This window comes from Epinephelus lanceolatus, chromosome 2 (genome assembly GCF_041903045.1).
Source record: "Epinephelus lanceolatus isolate andai-2023 chromosome 2, ASM4190304v1, whole genome shotgun sequence".
NCBI lineage: Eukaryota > Metazoa > Chordata > Actinopteri > Perciformes > Serranidae > Epinephelus > Epinephelus lanceolatus.
Window position 1 is genome coordinate 46,367,363 of NC_135735.1, and position 20,985 is coordinate 46,388,347.

General features: G+C 42.0%; 1 long non-coding RNA gene across 1 annotated transcript; it reads right to left on the reverse strand.

The window, feature by feature from the left end:
• Positions 1–230: 230 nt before the first annotated feature.
• On the reverse strand, positions 231–2,976 carry LOC117258755 (uncharacterized). The gene is made up of 2 exons (XR_013488322.1): positions 2,659–2,976; positions 231–1,316 (listed from the first exon to the last, which is right to left on the reverse strand). It is a non-coding gene; the product is annotated as an uncharacterized LOC117258755 (long non-coding RNA).
• Positions 2,977–20,985: the final 18,009 nt, after the last annotated feature.

A 20,985-nucleotide genomic window follows, 5' to 3' on the forward strand; every position in this document is an offset into this window, starting at 1 on the left:
TACAACAGATTCAGAGACATTTGTAAGGGCACAACATACTTTGACAATTTTGTCGAGGTCTGTCACATCATTTTCTTGGTCAATGTCAGTGAAACCAATGGGGACAGTGCTTTGCAAAACACTGTACTTTTGGCGGAGAACTCCAATGATTCTTTCAATGTGTATCCTAAGAGATGCTAAGCATCTGGTGTTCTCCAACTTAACAGGATCTAGCTGTTTCTTGCCACAAGTGAATGCTGGAATCTTTAATTCAGATTGACAAGACTGTACAGAGTCTTTGACATTGAAACCTCTGTCTGCCAAAACTAGGTCCCCTGGGAGCAAATGAGACAAAAAATGACTTTGCTCTGTGATGAACTTATCACTCGTGCAGCCTCCCCAGCCATTGGAAATGAAACAAATGTAACCTTGTGGGCAAATGGCAATTAAATATTTCATTGTATGGTGTGACTTGTATGTTGAATAACAGTGAGCACTGGCTAACAAGTTGCGAGGTTTCTCAATTAATATTTCAAAACAGTCAATAATGCAAACTGTCCTTTCAACCGTACTGTTCCTAAATGCATATGGAAGAGATTTTCTTAATGATTCCCTGTCAGGCCATATAACTAGACTTGTCACTAGTCTACAATACATGACACTAATACAGTGTTTGAAAAGCTTTGAAACAGTGGTCAAATCAACACCAAAATAATAAGCCAAAAAGTCAAAAGACAAATTCATTCTCAGCTTAATTAAAGCCAGCATATACTGCTGAAATAGTGTCAGGCCAGACTTGTGTTTTAGATAGGGAGCTACAAAACTAAAAACTGTCATTAGCAGTGAATATGTTGGTAAACCAGTGAGAATATTAACCTTTTTATCGTTGTTTTGTAGACTCATCTCATTTAGTCCAGTTCTATTCATTTTCTCTTTCAACAACATATTTTCAGTCCTCAGAGCTTGGCATTCCATCTCAAGAGATTTAATATGTTTCTTACAGTTTTCACTGGAACACGGTGGAGTTTCTGGATCATCATTATCATCAAGAATGGACTGGAAATCATTTTCAAGTTCTTTTTGGGTTGATTCCTCCACAGGAGCTTTTTCTGTGAGATGACCTGCATTAGGGTGCTTGCTGCCATCTTGAGGACAGGCTGTTGGAGGGGTTACTGGGGCAGCTGATGGTGTTTCTGCTTGCTCTCTTCTTTGGAGTTTGGTCTTCTGTCTTCTGTTGAATACATCTAACTGCATCCTCCTTCTCTTCTCTGGGGATGGCACATGTTTGAAGATGGATGGGACGTAGTCAGGTAACAGAGGGTTATTACTCTTTTTCCCTGAAACATTATGCAAATACACATGTAACAGGTTTAGTACATGTTTCATAGATGTTTCAAAGTCTGACTCTTACATGAATCTCATTTTTAGAAACTATTACATGATCTTCTCTTCCTTGTTGTAAACAGTAACACTTACTGTTTACAACAAGAAGATCTATTACAGATATGCAGACGACACACTAACAATGAACAATTCTACTAATAAGATAACATAAGATATACTTTTATTGACTCCCGTAGGAAAATTTGTTTTGGACTCTTGTCCGTTCTGCAGCTTCACAAGTAAATAAATATAATAAAAATATAACTTACATCTAATACATACACTTATACAACATATGGTAAATGGACCTGCATTTGTATAGCATCTTTCTAGTCATGTAGTGACCACTCAAAGCGCTTTTTACACTACGAGTCACATTAACCAATTCACACACACATTCATACACCGGTGGCCGAGGCTACCATACAAGGTGCCACCTGCTACTCAGTTTTTTTTTAAACACACTCACACACCGATGGAACAGCCATCGTGAGCAATTTGGGGTTCAGTATCTTGCTCAAGGACACTTCGACATGCAGCCTGGAGGCAATCGACGACCCGCTCTACCTCTGAGCCACAGCCGCCCATATACACGTTTGCTTCCCTCCTGCTAACAATGACAGAATCTAGTGATATACTTCACAATCCCCATGACAGAACAATGACACATGACATACCAGCAGCCTTACATTAAGGCTGGGCGGTAATATCAGGTATTATTTTGGGGGGATGCGGTGACGTTATGATGTTGCGGTATCGTCTCTCTTTTTTTTTACACCTTAAATCAAACAATTTCAAAAGCCATACAAGTCTAGGATGGAAACTTTTTATCGTCAGAAGTAAAGTGGTTACTAATCCATCTATTATTGTGTATAAAATGTTATATTTTATCTATAAACGTTAGAGGGAAGAGGGAGGTCGGGCGGCTCCCGGGCCCGGGTTTGGGGCGGTCGGCCAGGCAATAGATATCATAGATGACTCACTCCTGTGGCTACTGTGCGTCAACGTCGTTGCTATCTTGGGGAGGTCACTGCCGACTAGCTAGTACTGTTGTGTATGGGGATAAGTCTGGGTTTTTCTTCTTTGCTCCAATATCTTGGACCGGCACCCAATTACACTTTGAGCCTTTTGAGTGAGCACGCAAAGTTTGCTGAAGACTTATCCCCATACACAACAGTACTAGCCAGTCAGCAGTGACCAAGTTCAGACTTGCCTTTTATGAAAATTAAACGGTTAGAAATCGCAATAAAAGCATGTAGAATAAACATTAAAGTTAGTGAGCGTAGGATTCTGTACCTGATATGAAGTGATCACTACACAAGCGGAATCCGTTGCCTTTGGGCTCCCACCGCTCCGTTTTCTTCTGCTCGCTTCGGGCACGTTTTATGGCAGTAATCCACCTCTGCCGTCTTTCAGGATCTTTCGGGATTCGATAAAACGCTCTCCCCTTCGCGTGTCGACTGTTATGACACCCCGGGGCACAACAGCTGTCCACCATTTTCACTTTTGTATGAAAACAGCCCGGAGAAGAGAGGAGTTAGTTACGAGTCAGTTAGCTATGCTTGGCAGTCAGTTGTACAACGCGCTTCCCTGCCAGTATGGCGTTGTTTCCATTTCGACTGTTGCATCCTGGGATTGCGTGACGTCAGCTACCGGCGCTTCATTGGCCCTGTCCAAATACCTGCACTTGCGCCCTGAGGTCTTCCCTGAAGTGCACTTGCCAAAAGTGCAGTTAGGGGCATAAGTGCGCAAGGGATCGACGCTGTTTAAAAAGGAGAAGTGGGACAGTTGCGTACGCGTCACTTCCGTTTGGGTCCAGCTGGTCCGTCTCCTAGGAGACGAAACATGGCGTTAGAGGAAATAACGTTGTTCGCAGCACTGCTGCTGCAAATGATAAATAGATACAATCAGCGAATGATGAGGAGGATTAGGAGCCGCAGGAGAAGGCGGCATCTACATCAGATCCAAGTATTGATGCTAAATTAAATTAAATTTTACTCTTGAATTTACCTGTTAATAATGTGTATATTAGCTGTAACATCTTTTTTTACTCTACTGTTAACATAGCCTAGATTACCGTTATTACTATTAAAACGTTTTTTGCTTGGATAAATTGGGGTAAATTGTGATATAAAATAAAATATAAAGACATACAGTAATAAAATAATAATAATTAAAGACACAATCAAAACTGTAAAGTGATGTGGACTGTCATACAAACCTCCAGTCATCTGTAAACTGTATATTATTTCATTATTAACGCCCTGTCATGTATTATTATTATGTCCACACAGCGTGTTGTTTGACATTATGTTCCTCTAACGGTTGTTGTCAGTCGGAGTTAACGGCTCGCGGACACGTCAGTTACCGTTTGAAGATGGTGAGTTGTACCGGCCAGCTGTGCAGTGTTACGGCGTCACGACACTACGGAGGATTCTGGGTAAAATCCTTCAGTGAAGTGAGGTCTGATGCGCACTTTTGGAAGGGGTGCATTAAGGGCACAGGTTTGCACCCCTTGATAACAACAGAAGACAATTTGGACACCCTACGCACTTGTGCCCCTTAGCGGGAGCGCGCAATTAAGGGGCACAAGGGCACAAGTGCGGGTATTTGGACAGGGCCATTGGCTGTCCTTTACCTTTCTTTTTTTTCAAAAATCATTGCACAAAACATCCACGTTAAGGACATGTATATTACGTACAAGAACAAGGTACAAAAACATTTAACAGAATGACAAGAGGTTACATACATCAGAGAAAATTAACATTAGCACATTGTAACGTTAAATGTGTGTTAATAGCTAAGTTTCAGTTCTCCTTGGAAAGACAAAAACATAGGCTTCTTTTTAGCAAATTTACACTTATGGATATTAAACTTCGCTAAGAAAAGAGGTACATTAATAACAAAATCCTTTTCAGAGACACTGGGGTCTTTGGGGAACCCAAAATAAAAATCTTTTAAAGTCAAAATAAAGTCCTTGGATACTTTTCTTCTCTAGGGTGACCATACTTTGATTTCCAAAAAAGAGGACACTCAGCCCAGCCACGAGATAGTCTACTTAAATGATACCCGCAGTTTACTCAAAGATAGAAATTCAGTTATATTACAAAATAATATCTCTCAAAGACAGAAATTCAGATAGGCCCCTATAGATAGGGGACACATACACACACTAGAGTGTGGCTACCCGACGGGTCGTGCCGGGTTCGGTCAAAAATGTATAAATTGTTTTCGGGCTCGGGTCGGATTCAGTCAGCTTTCAATGAAAATGTAGTGTAAAAATAAATTAAATCCTATTATCTGTCCTGTTTTTTTGCTTGGGCACTGTTATTTACGTGACAACACCTGAACATAACACACACGCACATTAGCTGTGTTCGAAACCGTCCACTCACTCACTCACTCACTCACTCGCTATTCCCTATTCCCTATTTTGTGTTTACTATATAGTGCACTACATGGGGAACGACTGAACGAGATTTCGGACACTAACTGACATTTTTCCTTCTTCTTCTCCTCTGGCAAAAGACGACTGCATTGCATTGTGGTATACGCGAGTAAAATGTAGGGTACATCGTTTGTTTACTCACATTTGCTGTGCATTGTGGGTATTTTATAGTCCACTATATAGTGAATGAAATTAACCGCGGAGAATTCAAACAACACTACAAAATGGCGAACACACTATATAGTGCACTATATCCGTGATAGGGAGCGATTTCAAACACAGCTATTGGCTGTTTGTTTCTCCCTCTCCCCTCACTGGAAGCCTCGGACCTCCCGCCGCCTGCCTCCGCCTTGATTAAATGCTGAAAATAAAATAAAAGAGGGAGCCAGGTTTCTCCTATTTTATCTTATTTTGTTATATTTCTCCCTCTCCCCTCGCTGGAAGTCTCGGACCTCCCGCCGCCTGCTCCGGTCTCAAACATGGAGGTCTCCCTCTCCGCGGAGCACCCATGGCGCACGCCCGGTCTGTTAAATAGCCTGTAACCATAACAACTGTGTGACACAAACTCAGTGCTTTAGTAATTAAATAATGTCAGGCTCAGTTCGGTAACGGACATAACAAAAGAGAATGACTGTCGGGTTTGGAAAGGAAAACTGGACATTATCATCAATTTATAAACACCCCCCACACGCCCCGGACAGGACGTGAAAAGTGGACATGTCCGGGCAAAAGAGGACGTTTGGTCAGCCTACTTCTGACAAAATTTTCTAATTTTCTTATAGATGCAGTCTAACTAGAAGACAGTTATCTACAAAGACAGTAGAGGAGTATAAAGGTGTGGACACACCAAACCGACATCAGAGAACTAGCGGCGACGAAAGCCAACTGTTGCGTTGTCTATGTCGCCTCACGTCGCCCTGTGTCAGTTGCATTTGAACACACTACACGGACTACATCCGACGGCCAAGTGGCATGTACATTATGTGCCTGCGTGAGAGACAGTGGTACATCCTGACAACCGAGGGGTTTCCTATCTGTGCAGCCGAGCACCGCAGCATCTCCACGTACTATTACATCCAGACGGTCCCGGTGTTTCCTCCACAGGCTCCACTTCACTCAGCTGCCCAACAAACCCGCTGCTTAATCCCACTTTAACCTGAATAACAAACCAGGGCTCTCCGTTTGGATTCTAACGGAGAGTCGGGGCTAGCTGGGAAGCTAGCGGAGGCTAACTGGCTGTGCTTCCCTCCGGTCATGCTGTGGCTAACGCTCCGCTAGCCGCCCCCAGCTAGCTCCAGTTTGTTATTCAGGTTAAAGTGGGAAGAAGCAGCGGGTCTGTGGGCAGCTGAGTGAAGTGGAGCCTGAGGAGGAAGCACCGGTTAGCCACGGTTTCACTACAGGCAGATTCACTCGCTACAGGGGCGAGGAAATAAAACCTGAACAGCCAATCAGAGTGATCTCTTTCACCGACAAGCTTCGCCGCCGATTCAACATGCTCAGTCGGCTGAAAAGCCGCTGATGCCAAATTGCAGACGGTGCAGGACACACCGCAAAAACTAGGTCGACAGACGCTCACCGACGGCCCGACTTTGGTTGACGGCCGACCGTCGGCTTGGTGTGTCAGGGCCTTAAAGAGGGTGGAGAGCAAGAAGGGCAGGAATAGAAGAGTAACCTCTTTAAATATTTAAAGATATATAGTTGAACACGGTGGTCCGACTGATCTGATGTTTTCCGCTGTATTTATTTTATGTACTGTGTTTCTTTGCTATCATCTTTGATAAACCAAACCTACTGCTGTCATGGTCCTGCCTGATGCCTCCTGCTGCTGCTGTTATCATTAGTCATACTTCTACTGTTATTATAGACATATGGTTATTGTCACATACATATACCATCATATATAAATATATATATACATATATATGTATATATATATGACCGGGTGCCCTTTGGAGCACTCCCAGTCGCTGTGGGGCGCTGTGCCAGTCATCCAGGGACTTGAGGTACTGGTCGGTGCGCACCTTTAAAAGGGTGTCATCACCGAGCTGGCCCCCCTTTCCCTGGTCCTGGCAGTGAGCGTCGGTGGCATTGTCGAGCTCTGCATCCCTAGCATACCCCGCCCACTCTGCCACATATATATATATATATATATATATATATATTAGGGATGTAACAATACCAGAAACTCACGATACAATATTATCACGATATTTATACAAGGGGAAAAAAAAGAGAAAAATTATTGTTAAAATAGCTATTTTATTCAAAAATTCAATTCAATTCAATTTTATTTATAAAGCCCAATATCACAAATCACAATTTGCCTCACAGGGCTTTACAGCATACAACATCCCTCTGTCCTTATGACCCTCGCAGCGGTTAAGGAAAAACTCCCCCAAAAAAAACCCTTTAACGGGGAAAAAAAACGGTAGAAACCTCAGGAAGAGCAACTGAGGAGGGATCCCTCTTCCAGGACGGACAAACGTGCAATAGATGTCGTACAGGACAGATCAGCATAATAATTAACAGTAATCCGTATGACACAATGAGACACAGAGAGAGAGCGAGAGAGAGAGAGAGATGCAGGTAATGACAGTAGCTTACAACAACATTATTGAAAGTAATAATATTAGAGTTATAGTTCTGGCTACTGTGGTACAATATGTTGAAAGTATGTATTAATATCTGGCAGTATACATGTGTGACAATAGTCATATGTGTATAATAACAGTAGAAGTATGCCTAATGACTAATGATGGCAGCAGCAGCAGGAGGCATCTGGCAGGACCACGGCAGCAGCACAACCACACACGTCACGCTGTCCAGGCACCGCTGCGATATGAGTTAATCTGAGAGATAGTGGAGCACAAAGGCTCCGGAGAAGAAGCCGAGTTAGTGACATCCAGAATGGCCGAGTTAGCAAGATGCAGTAATAGGATACGAGAGAGAGAGAGAGAGAAGGAGAGAAGGAGAGAAGGTGCCCGGTGTATTATAGGGGGGTCCTCCGGCAGACTAGGCCTAAGTCAGCCTAACTAGGGGCTGGTACAAGGCAAGCCTGAGCCAGCCCTAACTATAAGCTTTATCAAAGAGGAAAGTCTTAAGTCTAGTCTTAAATGTGGAGACAGTGTCTGCCTCCCGGACTGTAACAGGAAGATGATTCCACAGGAGAGGAGCCTGATAGTTGAAGGCTCTAGCTCCTGATCTACTTTTGGAGACTTTAGGGACCACGAGTAACCCTGCGTTCTCAGAGCGCAGTGTTCTGGTGGGATAATATGGCACTATGAGCTCTCTAAGATATGACGGAGCTTGACCATTTAGAGCTTTATAAGTTAACAGTAGGATTTTAAATTCAATTCTGGATTTTACAGGGAGCCAGTGCAGAGAAGCTAAAACAGGAGAAATATGATCTCGTTTCTTAGTTCCTGTTAGTACACGTGCTGCTGCATTCTGAATTAGCTGGAGAATTTTTAAGGACTTACTAGAGCTACCAGATAATAGAGAGTTACAGTAATCCAGCCTTGAGGTAACAAAAGCGTGGACCAATTTTTCTGCATCTTTTCGGGTCAGGCCTAATTTTCGCAATATTACGCAGATGAAAAAATGCAGTCCGTGAGGTTTGTTTTAAATGAGAATTAAAAGACAAATCTTGATCAAATATTACTCCAAGGTTTCTTACGGTAGTGCTAGAGGCCAGAGCAATGCCATCTAGAGAAACTATGTCATCAGATAAAGAGTCTATGAGTTGTTTGGGGCCAAGAACAATAACTTCAGTTTTGTCTGAATTTAACATCAGGAAATTGGTGCTCATCCAAGTTTTTATGTCTTTAAGGCAGTTGTGGAGTGGAGTTTAGTTAATTGATTACTTTCTTCTGGCTTCATCGATAAATACAACTGAGTATCATCCGCATAACAATGGAAATTTATAGAGTGATTTCTAATGATGTTACCTAAAGGAAGCATATATAGAGTAAATAGGATTGGTCCGAGCACAGAACCTTGCGGCACTCCAAAACAAACTTTGGTACGTAAGGATGATTCATTATGAACGTCAACAAACTGAAAACGATCCGATAAATAAGATTTAAACCAGCTTAGTGCAGAACCTTTTAGGCCAATTAAGTGTTCCAGTCTCTGCAGTAGAATTTGATGGTCAATTGTGTCAAACGCTGCACTAAGATCTAATAAAACAAGTACAGAGACAAGTCCTTTGTCTGAAGCAATCAGAAGGTCATTTGTAATTTTAACTAGTGCTGTCTCAGTGCTATGACGCACTCTAAATCCTGACTGAAATTCCTCAAATAAATTATTATCCTGGAGAAAATCACACAGCTGGTCTGCGACTACTTTCTCAAATAGTGCATGTGCACTGTACAACATGTTATTTTTAACTTGGAAGCATATCATAAACAAATCAACACACAGTTGAACATGTGCTTTCATTTCCCCCCTATTACTGCTAGGCAGGCAGACATTAAAGTGCCATAACAAAGTCATGTCAATTAAAACTATAGTGACAGAATATGAAAATGGAAACATTCAATATTTTTTAACCTACTCTGAACAAAAGTAGTGTAGTACTATTACTAGAAAGTCATCTGAATGACATCAAATTATGAGGATAGAGTAGTCTTAATATTCATCAAATATACAGAACTTAGAACAATCAGACCCTGCAACAACAACAAAATTAACAAATTAGAAATAATGTAAACTCAATAACACACAATCCCTCACTCACAGATACACAGAGAGACAGAGAGAGAGAGAGGGAGAGGTGGGTAGAGATGTGTGTAAAAGAAAACCAAAATAAATAAAGCCCAGCCATTTCCCTGGAAGTCATAGAAAAACTCAAAAACACACATTCACTCAGTTTGTTCACACCAGGTTGACAATCTTGACATCAAGGAGACCCTAGAACAGGAGATGAGGAGAGGAAAGCTCTGGTCCTGCGCTTTCATGTGATATGCGTGGCATTTCTGTGCGACCCTGCATTCGCGAGTAATCCATCCAAAAGTAATGTGTGTGCAAAGCTGTATGAAAGCTTTGTTATACATTATTTTAGTGTAACTTTATCATTTTTTTTTTTGTTGTGAAAACAAGTGCTTGGTCTTGGTCAGCCCCCATACATTTCATCCCTACTAGAATGGCGCTCTGGATCTTACTCAACTCAATCCAGTGGTTTGATGTTTCTTAAGATCCCTTTTGTACATTCAGAGCTCGGTAAATTAGCTTTTTCTTTTGACGCTCCAAACTCTTGGAATATTCTCCAACACGCTTTGGGGCTGGTGAATATACCCTCTCTTGCTGATTTTAAATGTATGGTGTCTGACTTGTGATTGTTTTTCACTGTAAGTGACCAACGAGTTAAAATAAAGGTTTAAATAAATAAAATAAAATATACCTACAACATATTGTACCACAATAGCTGTAATTATTATTGGAATACTATTACTTAAATTAATGTTGTTGTAAGCTACAGTCACTACTGTCTGTCTTGCATCTCTCTCTGTCTCTCTCTCTGTCTCTCTTCATTTTTCATTTTGTACACGGATTACTGTTAATTTATCATGTTGATTTGTTCTGTACGACATCTATTGCACGTCTGTCCATCCTGGAAGAGGGATCCCTCCTCAGTTGCTCTTCCTGAGGTTTCTACCATTTCTTTCCCCCGTTAAAGGGTTTTTTGGGGAGATTTTCCTTATCCGCTGTGAGGGTCCAAAGGACAGAGGGATGTCGTATGCTGTAAAGCCCTGTGAGGCAAATTGTGATTTGTGATATTGGGCTTTATAAATAAAATTGATTGATTGATTGAATGATTGATTGATTGATTGATTGATATGGAAGCTAAGCAATGCACTACTGTGGATTGGGCTGCAGCGAAATGTCCTTTAGACACCTACTAAAAAAATAAAATAAAATACAATCAATATCAGCTTTAGGGTGCGTTTAATTTGAATATTTCCAATGGCTTACCTTACACACAAACTGATCAAGGCAGCAGTAGACAAGCAACTGCCGTGTTCTGTGAGGTAAAATGTTTTGTCAGGGCTTTGGGTCACTGATAATGTTGCTGAGAGATTTGCTAAGGACTTTTCCACAAACTACCAGCTGTGAAAGTTGTGAGAGTATTTTCAAAGACACATGACAACTGATTTGTTGTTAATGTTAATCAATAAGCAAGTATTGAAAGTACAACCTTGAAATGTGCATATTTAAGCAATAGGTCATTAATAATGACGTTAAGGGATTTGCTAAGGGCAATCTCACAGCCTCATCTCCCAACAGCTGTGAAATTGTGAGGAAATGTCGAAGACACATCATGGGTGGTTTCACATTAATATAGTCATGAATGAGCAAGCTAACTATAACCATGATTGGCTACATTTCTTTATTTATGTATTTATTTTATAATTCACAGATGTGAAAAGATAACAGGCTGCCATTCTCTATAATGGCAGAAGTTTGAGATTGCTATGTTGAATAAACAAAAAAGTTACTGAATATTGAAATGGCTGTATTGCAATTTTAGGACATTCAAGTCATTGCGCTCTCAACTGCATGGTCATTTTTATTATTTCGAGTTGACTAAAACTGTAAAATATCTGTCTACATTAGCTTTCCAGCATATCCAAAAATAAGATCACTAGCTATATACAAAAAGGAAACCAAGGCTTTAATTTCTCCCCAGGTTTTGGATCTCTGTGCTGAGCTTTGTTGTTGATGGTGCACAAATGTTTCAGCATAGACAGTGTGAGCAAAACAGGATCACAGCAATTCAGGATCAGGGATGTTCTCTGTGTGAATGATATACTGGAGAAAAGTTAAAAAAAAAAAAAAAAAGTTAGGGACATGAGCATGCTCAGTAAATGTCATGACAGTCTGCTCATTATATTTTCATATTTTGGGAACAAAAGGTTTCTTCTGCTAGTGTTTAATTTCCGTCAGTCATACTGTGTTCTGCCATGGCTGCCTGCCACCTACATTTATGTTGCTGTTTTTACTACTGCAAACAAAAAAGTTTTTTTTGGAACATACTGATTATATTTATGGAGAAATAAGGCAATCTGAGAAGTATCAGTCTGTTTTAATCTAGTGCCAAACATCAACTCTGTACACCATAAACATGCTAATCTTTTTCCACAAGAGCTGGCAGACTGAACTGATGTTGACACTTTGTTCTGGTCACTTTAAAGGGGAAATCCACACAGCCAATGTCCTCTGAAGTGTCTCTGGAGCATTTTATTAATGTCTTTCACTAGTTTGTCTCATGGATACCCTGGAAAAAAATAACACTTTCTATGAAGACCATATTTATTTAAACAATATCACTCGAGAGGGAGTGACGTTGTACTGTGTATCGTCACGGCTGTGATACGGTCGTAGACAATTACAGCCGTGACGATATAAAGTACAACATCATGACCTCGAGTGTGATATTGCTTTTATACAACCGTTAAACAACAGCTTAAACAGCAATGCTGAGTAAGGAAATGTTAACAAAATGTGATGAAATAAATTATTTAAGTAGGCTATGTTATGTAGCTCCGCGAAAACAAACAGTTCCCCCAGTCTGTTGCTAGGCAACGCAGCACACACGCCAGGAACTCACTAGCTACTTGGTATTTACATTGATCTGCAGCTGTGTAACTTCGTCCAGTTCGGCTGATGAAACATTGGCAAACCTGAATGTTGGCACGGCCGGATTCAAACACACCTGGAGGTCTGCACAGAAGAGTCCTGGCTTTCCTTTTCCTCGTCCTCTCCTGACGACCGCTCATAATTTAATTCAAATGTAATCTAGGGAAAATCTCCATCTTCTTGGTGTAACGCTATAGTGTCAGTTTGCATCAGTTTGCTGTAATTGTCTTCTATGACCGAATCACAGCCGTGACGATATACAGTACAACATCACTCCCTCTCGTGTGATATAATTATCACTAGGCTGCCGTTGTCATGGATACAGAATACAGACACATTTTGCGAATTTTGAATCAATAAAATGTGCTTTAATCATTATTGTACCTTTCATACTCAAACAGAAATGTATACAAAAGTGTGTGCCAGATACATAGAACAAATAAACACACACTAATACTCACTGTATGACATTAACATAAAACAATGAATGCATGTTACTTATCGCTGATTATTAAAACAAAAAAAAAAAAAACAGCTCATAGAAAGACTGCGTGCTCTTACTTTGACATGCGGAAATTACATCATCAGCTGGGTGACCACGTGCTATTTGAAAATGGCCGAGTGATACGAGTGCATTTTCGTTCGGACTGGCAGAAAGTTTGTTTCAAAACTCTGTGTAAAAAGCAAATCCACACCCACAAATGTTTTTTGGATTCACAAATACGAACTCAGTTCACAAATGCCTGTTTGAAAGTTGTAAATGTTAGGAAGATATTCAAAAATGGTTTTCATTTATTTGCAAATGAATTTAATGTATTCATAGATATGTTTTTTTATTTATTGTGAGTTTACAAATCTTTTTTTGTATTTGTGGAAGGTGTTTTATATTTACAGATTACACATTTACACACAGATTGTCGATCTGTTCACACACAAAATTATGAAACAAATCTATCTCCATAGCGGACAGTTAGTACAGTTCAGTAAAAAACAGTGCAGTCAAACTGATTTAGTCACTGACACTCGCGTCACCTCTGTGTGAAGTTGCTGTTACTAACTTTGCATTTCTTGTTAAAGGCTTTGTCATCATGTCAAAAACAGAGCCCCAAACATCCTAAAAACAGATAAACTGAAGGAAAAGCCTGAAAGTGGACTTTGAAGATATCGCAAGAATGAAACCATCATAATACATTTCTTTCTGTCCCCTCTGTTTATCTGTAGGACCACAGAGGCGCTGAGTACTATCCAATATGGGCCCTTCAACTCTGTATGGAGAAACAGCAGCATGATTTTTTGTTTTTATTTATCACTGGTACTGTATCTATTCTATTTTATTTATAATCTTACGTATTTTATTTTTGGTACTGTATTTATTTTATTTTATTTATTCTTTTAGTCCTATTTTATGCTTTTAGTCTTTAGCTTTTAACTCCAGTGTTTCCTCAGGGGGGGTCCTCCACACTGGGAGCTGTGTCGGGTCTGCTATTGGGGGTGCTGTCCTTGGGTCCCTTCGGCCCGGCCGGCTGGGGGCTCCTCCCTTCGATGTGGGGGTCCACCTGTCTGTCGGAGTCGGGGGGCCTGGGTACTGGTCCCTCCCGATGGCACGGCCTGCGGCTCCTCCCAGTGTGGACAGCCCCAAAGGTGGCGTTTCCTTGATCCTCAGTGCCATGCCATGTCTCCCTATTGTGTGTGTGTGTGTGTGTGTGTGTGTGTGTCTAGTATGAAGGGTGGGAGGGAGGGGCTTTCTTTGTAATTGTTTTTCTTTCTTTAATTGTGTTAATTGCTTTTAACTCTGTAAAGCACTTTGTGTTGCATGTCCGTGCAGGAAAAGTGCTCTACAAATAAAGTTGATTGATTGATTGATTGATTGATGAACCTGCCTGGGGCGGGGGATCCTGGTGGCCCATTGTGTCATAATCCAGCTATGGCTGACAGGAAATACATTTACCTCAATATTTGATACTTTGACTATGTTTAATATGAACATCCAACATTTTAACATTCTATATATGACAAAAAAATAAAGAAAAGCCTAATGGATTCCCATCAATGACCTCATGACTTCAGCGTCACCCTCGGCCAAAATTCATTTTCAGCTCTTCAGCTCTACCCATGGCCTCTGAGAAGAGTAGCTTGTTCGTCCTTTCAAGACTTTTGTATCTGGGAGTGTGATGAACTCTGTGACATGTGGAGGCTGTTAGAAGTACTGTAACATTTTAGCATGATTAAATGTAAACATCCAGCTGATACTCCTGGTGTTGTATTCAAGGCGACATAATGGTATGTTTCAGTTACTGAAACAGTATTATAATACACAGAGTATGAAAAGAGAGAAGAGTAACAGTAGGAGAAAGAGGAGGTACAGAGATCAGATGTGGTGACGTGCTGTATTTCTTCATGAGTTGAGTTTTATGACAGAGGGAAAGAAATTACAGCTGTAAAGATCGGAGCGGGAGGTTTATTCCAGCACTGGAGAGGCAGGCGCTGGTCCATGTGGAGCAATATGCAGGTCCATGAGAGTTAAATCATCTTTACACCTACAGTTCATTTCCTTTTGTCTGAACCATAGTGGAAATGGTGTTTTTGTGTTTCTGTCTTTGTTCCTGCTCATCGAATTTGACATGCTTTCAATTTCACAATTTCTTAAATGTACATTTTGAGATCTCCTTTGTCTTTCTTCATTCCTCATTTTCATACCCAACAGTACAGCAATTTTTAGGGCTCCTCTTTTTAAATCACCGTGTATAACTGTTTCTCTCAAGGCAGGGGAACACAAAACTGCCATCTCATGATGTCCACCACAGGGCATTATTTATTATTTATTTTTCTACCTTTATATAATAAGATAAGATAAGATAAGATAAGATAAGATAAGATAAGATACACCTTTATTGATCCCATAATTGAGAAATTCCAGTGTTACAGCAGTCAAGGAGAAAGAGTCAGATTAAAGATTTCAAAATTAAACTTAAAAAACTTAAATAACTAGGTATGCAAATAAGTACAAAAATACAAGAGACGGCAATAAATAACAATAACAACAATAATAATAATAATAATGAAAATAAAAGGAAGTGGATAATAATGAGCAGCAGTGAATGAAAATGAGCAGTGGATAAAGGGAGCACATGTAGTGCAAGTGATTGTATGTGCAAAACAGCAGACAGCTGTGGTGTCCATAAAGTGTCCATAGTGCAGTTTACTGTGAGCAGTGCTGGTTATGTAGCCTGACAGCAGCAGGCAGGAAGGACCTGTGATAGCGTTCCTTCACACACTTTGGGTGAATCAGTCTGTCGCTGAAGGAGCTCTCCAGAGCTTTAATCTCCTCCTGCAGGGGGTGGGAGTCATTAGTCCTCAGAGATGACAGCTTGGCTGTCATCCTCCTTTCTCCCACCACCTGCACAGAGTCCAGAGAGCATCCCAGGACAGAGCTGGCCTTCTTGATCAGCTTGTCCAGCCTCTTCCTATCTGCAGCTGACACGCTGCTGCCCCAACAGACCACTCCGTAAAAGATGGCTGATGCCACCACAGTGTCAAAGAAGGTCTTCAGGAGCGCCCCCTGCACTCCAAAAGACCTGAGCCGCCTCAGCAGGTAGAGTCTGCTTTGACCTTTCCTGTACAGTGCTGTTATGTGATTAGTCCAGTCCAGTTTATTGTTAAGATGAACACCCAGGTACTTATAAGATGTCACCATCTCAATGTCCTTTCCCTGAATGTTCACCGGTGTTGGGGGGAGGAGTCTGCGCCTGCGGAAATCCATCACCAGCTCTTTGGTTTTCCCCGCGTTGATCTGAAGGTGGTTCCTCAGGCACCAGTCCACAAACTTTTGGTTCAGTTCTCTGTACTCCCTGTCTTCCCCATCTGTGATGAGGCCGGCTAAGTCATCAGAGAACTTCTGCAGATGACAGGTGGGGGTGTGGTATGAAAAGTCTGCAGTGTAGAGGGTGAAGAGGAACAGTGCCAGCACCGTCCCCTGCGGGGCCCCCGTACTGCAGACAACCAAGTCCGATACACAATTCTGGGTCCTGACATACTGTGGCCGGTCCGTGAGGTAGTCCAGGATCCAGGATGTGAGGTGATTAGCCACCCCTATGTGCTCCAGTTTGTCCCTCAGAAGCACAGGCTGTATGGTGTTGAAAGTGCTGGAGAAATCAAAGAACATGATTCTCACAGAGCTTCTGGGCTTCTCCAGGTGAGAAAGAGATCTATGCAGGAGGAAGATGATGGTGTTGTCCACCCCAAGGCCAGGCTGGTAGGTAAACTGCAGCAGGTCCATTGAAGGGCCTACTGAGGGGCAGAGATGAGACAGGACCAGGCGCTCCAGAGTCTTCATGAGGTGTGATGTTAATGCCACCGGTCTGAAGCTGCTGAAGTCCTTGGGGTGTGGAGTCTTGGGCACAGGTACCACACAGGATGTCTTCCACAGCTGTGGTACTCTCCCCAGCCTCAGGCTCAGGCTGAAGATGGTTTCAACTATCCCGCACATTTGTTCTGCGCAGGACTTCAGGAGCCTGGAGCTGATGCTGTCTGGACCCGCAGCTTTCCTCGTCTTTATCCTCCTCAGCTGATCTCTCACCTGACAGGTAGTGAAGGACAAGCTGGAGCAGGGGGGCTGTGTGCTTGGGGGTGGGGGTGATGAGGTGGGGGGAGGGGTGGGGGTGGTGAGCAGCTGTTCCTCCATCTTCTTTTTAAATCCTTCCTTTCCCCGCCTGATGTTTCTCTGTAGCTCCTTCTGCTCGGCCTTCAGCTCCTCCTTGTTTCCAGAGTTAAAAGCCCCGCTTCTCCTTCAGGAGAGCTTTTAACGCTGGAGTAATCCAGGGTTTGGTGGTGGAGAGGCAGCATACAGTCCTGGTGGGTACGGTGTTTTCCACACAGAAGTTTATGTAGTCTGTAATGCATGATGTCATACTGTCAATGTCCTCTCCATGGGAATCACTGAGTACCTCCCACACAGTGGTCTCGAAGCAGTCTTTCAGGGCCTCCTCGGCCTCCTCAGACCATCTTTTCACAGTGTGGGTGGTTGCTGGTTCTCTCTGCACCAGAGGTCTGTAGACAGGCAGAAGATGAACCAGGTTGTGATCACCTCTTCCCAGGGGGGGCAAGGGGGTTGAGTGGTATGCCTCCTTAATCACGTTAAGGTAAGTAGTCAGGTTAAGGTCTCTTTTCTAAGAGAGACTTGAATAAGAAACATTAATGAGATAAAGATGCCTATGCTCAATAACACCGGCATCATCACGCCTCTTTATGTAATTAACAAATAGCAATGAGAGTAGGCTGTGAGTGGCTCAAATAACACTAATAAATAACATAAAATAAACAAAGTTAACAAATGAAACAAATGAATTTAACAAATTCACTTGGCCATAATATTGCTGTGGAGGAAGAGAATGTTGCTAACCGACTGCGGTCCCAATCCCGTGCGTCTCTCTTCCAAGATGCGCCCACAGACACTAAAAGCCCACTCTGAAGGCGCACTGGATGCGGGGATACTGAAGATGAAACGCGCCAGCTTTGAGAGCGCTGGGAAGTAGAGGGCTCAGTGTGCCTTCACACCTTGTTTGAGCTTCTTTTCCACTTCCATTTGTTCAAGGAGCAATAAGCGAAATTCACCATTTCTAGATTGAAGGAATTAAAAAATTGCTATGTGAAGAACTAGAGGTGTAATTTCATCTGGAGTATAGCATGACCTCACACACCCTCTCTCTGTGTTGATCTCCAGCCTATTGTTTACAAGACGGTCCGGCTGCGCGTTCATATACGTTCATGTGAATAGCCCGGCAGCCCAGTTAACATTTGCTATTAGCATTGTAAAATGTAGCCCGGCGGGCAGCCTGGCGGGCTGTGTTTAGCTATTCCCCTGCCTACTTCAATGATGATGGTACCTGTAATAAATGTAATATATTTGCTGAAATGGAGGCAAGAAACACCGGGACCATCTGGATGTGACAGTCCATGGAGATGCTGCAGTGCTCAGCTGCACAGACGAGGCGAGTGGTGGGGGTGGGGGGTGTTGGAGAGCAGAGGTAGAGGGAGGAGTGGCTCATGACACACTTTGTTTTGCTCTACAGGCAGTGCACAACAGCAAACCTAGCGGTGAAACGATTTCGCTTATTGCCCCTTTAACTCCATCCTGTCGCTATAGGCTACATCCTGATCCCGCAGTGTTTTTTTTAGCTGCCCGTTCCCGCCCGCAGCAAAGTTCAAACCGCCCGCTCCCGCAAGATTTGGGTTGGGTCCCGCGGGACCCAATCCCAATGCAGCCCTCTAATGTGATTAAGAAAACACATAATGTTTTCATGCTGTTTAAAATGGAGATTCTGCTGCTGTCAGCTCTGTGACACACACATACCCACATGTCTGTGTTTGTGTGTTAGTGGTTGTTGCTATGATAATTGACACCTGGAGCAGTGGAGGGGGGAGGGGCAGACAAACTAAGAAAGCAGGAAGTTTTTCAAAGGAGTCAGACGCCTCCTTTTTGCACCCAATTGTTGTCCAGTCATCAAAATAATATGTTCACCAGAGAGAGGAGCTTCTGTCGGACATGAGATGTATTTTTAGTGTTTGTGGAGTAAAAAATGTGAGAAAGTGAGCAGGTTAGAAAATGGTGCCCTCTGCTATTTTCTAGAAATTTGTCATCTCAAATGTACATGGAAGTGCATGAGAGCAAAAGTGGCTCTGAAAATGAAGTACGTAGTTCAAATAACTTATGAAGTGTTAAGAAATATTTTGTTTATGTTTCTGAGATTAAAAATCTTTTGGATCAATATGTTTTGGTTTTATTTTGTGAAGTCTGAAGAGAAAATTCATCCAATTTTTTAATTATAGTTATAGTTTATTGACTTACACAGCCTTTTAGCCTAGGTTGTACAGATTCTAGGGGTATAAAACATTTGAAGATACTCCAAGAGATGTTAGCCCTAAGGTTAGCTGGTGATGTTTCTGCAGCAATGTGTGTGTGTGTGTGTGTGTGTGTGTGTGTGTGTGTGTGTGTGTGTGTGTGTGTGTGTGTAGCTGTAATGTTGTTGGGACTCACTTCCTGTACTGACACAGATAGCTGATCCCCACTAGGGTATAAAATATGGTTGAGAAAACAATCTCCCCTCAACCTCCCATTTAGTAGCTGTTATGGAGCTTTTAATCATTTCACATGATAGTCATCAGCAGATGAAGTCTGCAATTTGCAGATTCCTCGTCCATGTTGTCTTAAAAACTGAGACTCAAAGTTCATTCTTGACGTCAGTTGAATTTATAGTTAGGATATAGTTTTAGGTTGGGATGTTGGAATTTAGTATGTAGTGGTGGTAGTAAGGTTAACTGTGTCTGCGTGGGTGTTCTTGTATGTGTATATCTTTTTTAGAACCAATTTAAGTCTTAGACCCAGAGGTTGAGGACAGTTTGTCTGGTCTTCACTTCTTTGACAGGCTGTTTGCAGGGTTCACGAGGTTTTAGGGTCACGGTCATGGTAAGGGGTTGGGTTTGTTAAAGGGAAATTTTGGTTTATTTCAACCTGTCTCTATCGTCCTAAATTTGTTTCAAGTGACTAGTGACAAATAATAGTTAGCATGTTAGCCGTTAGCCTAACTGCTTGTTCAGGCACGCTATGAGATCGCTGCTTGTTCTCGCGATATTTCGGCCGCGCTTTGGAAAGCAGAGCTAGAGGGATAAACAAACATGGCAGCACACCGGTAAGGTAAGACAACACGTTTACATGTCGTTTTCTATATGTTCTCTGACATTTATCCTAACGATATGAGGCGATCTTTGTGGAAAAAAAGCTTGTTTAGTGGACTAACTTTGGACTTGAAGGTATGCCCGTTCAATTAAGTTTTAACAGGTCTGACGCTACTAATGCGCTACGGCTGTAACTAGGCTAACGGCTAACATGCTAACTATTATTTCTATGTCACTAGTCACTTGAAACAAATTTAGGACGATAGGAGACAGGTTGAAATAAACCGAAATTTCCCTTTAAAGATAGATTAGGATACAGCTGAACTACATCTCAAGGAGAAAGTTCAACACTCCTTTATATAAAACATTTAAAAAAAATGCCTTTAAGGTCTTGGGGGTGTGGGAATATAACAGTGATCCCAGCCTATCATACTCCTTATCTTTTTCTGCAGTCTCCCCTCCAGGCTCTGCTTAGCTTTATAAACAAGTCATGTTTTAATGTTTGTAAACTGCTTGTCCCATGGCATAAAATTTGTAGTTGGAGCACAGATCAGGGTAAGGTAGGGGTAAGACAGGAGTAGGCATGTGCGCAGAAACATATTGAGGAGTGCTGGGTAGTAGAAATATGACTACACACAGAATAACTGCTCAGACATAACTACATTTGTAGATCCGCCAGCTGTTAGTCCAAGTAACATGTGCTTCCTCGTGTCAGACATAATTTCTCTCTGGACTGCAAAAATTTTAATATTTCATTGTCTATTCCCTAAAGCTGCACATGTCACCTGGGCAAATCATAATAATGCATTTGCTCGTCGTTTGCTCCATCATTAGCTGCCATAAAACTGCATCCCAATGGCTATGCT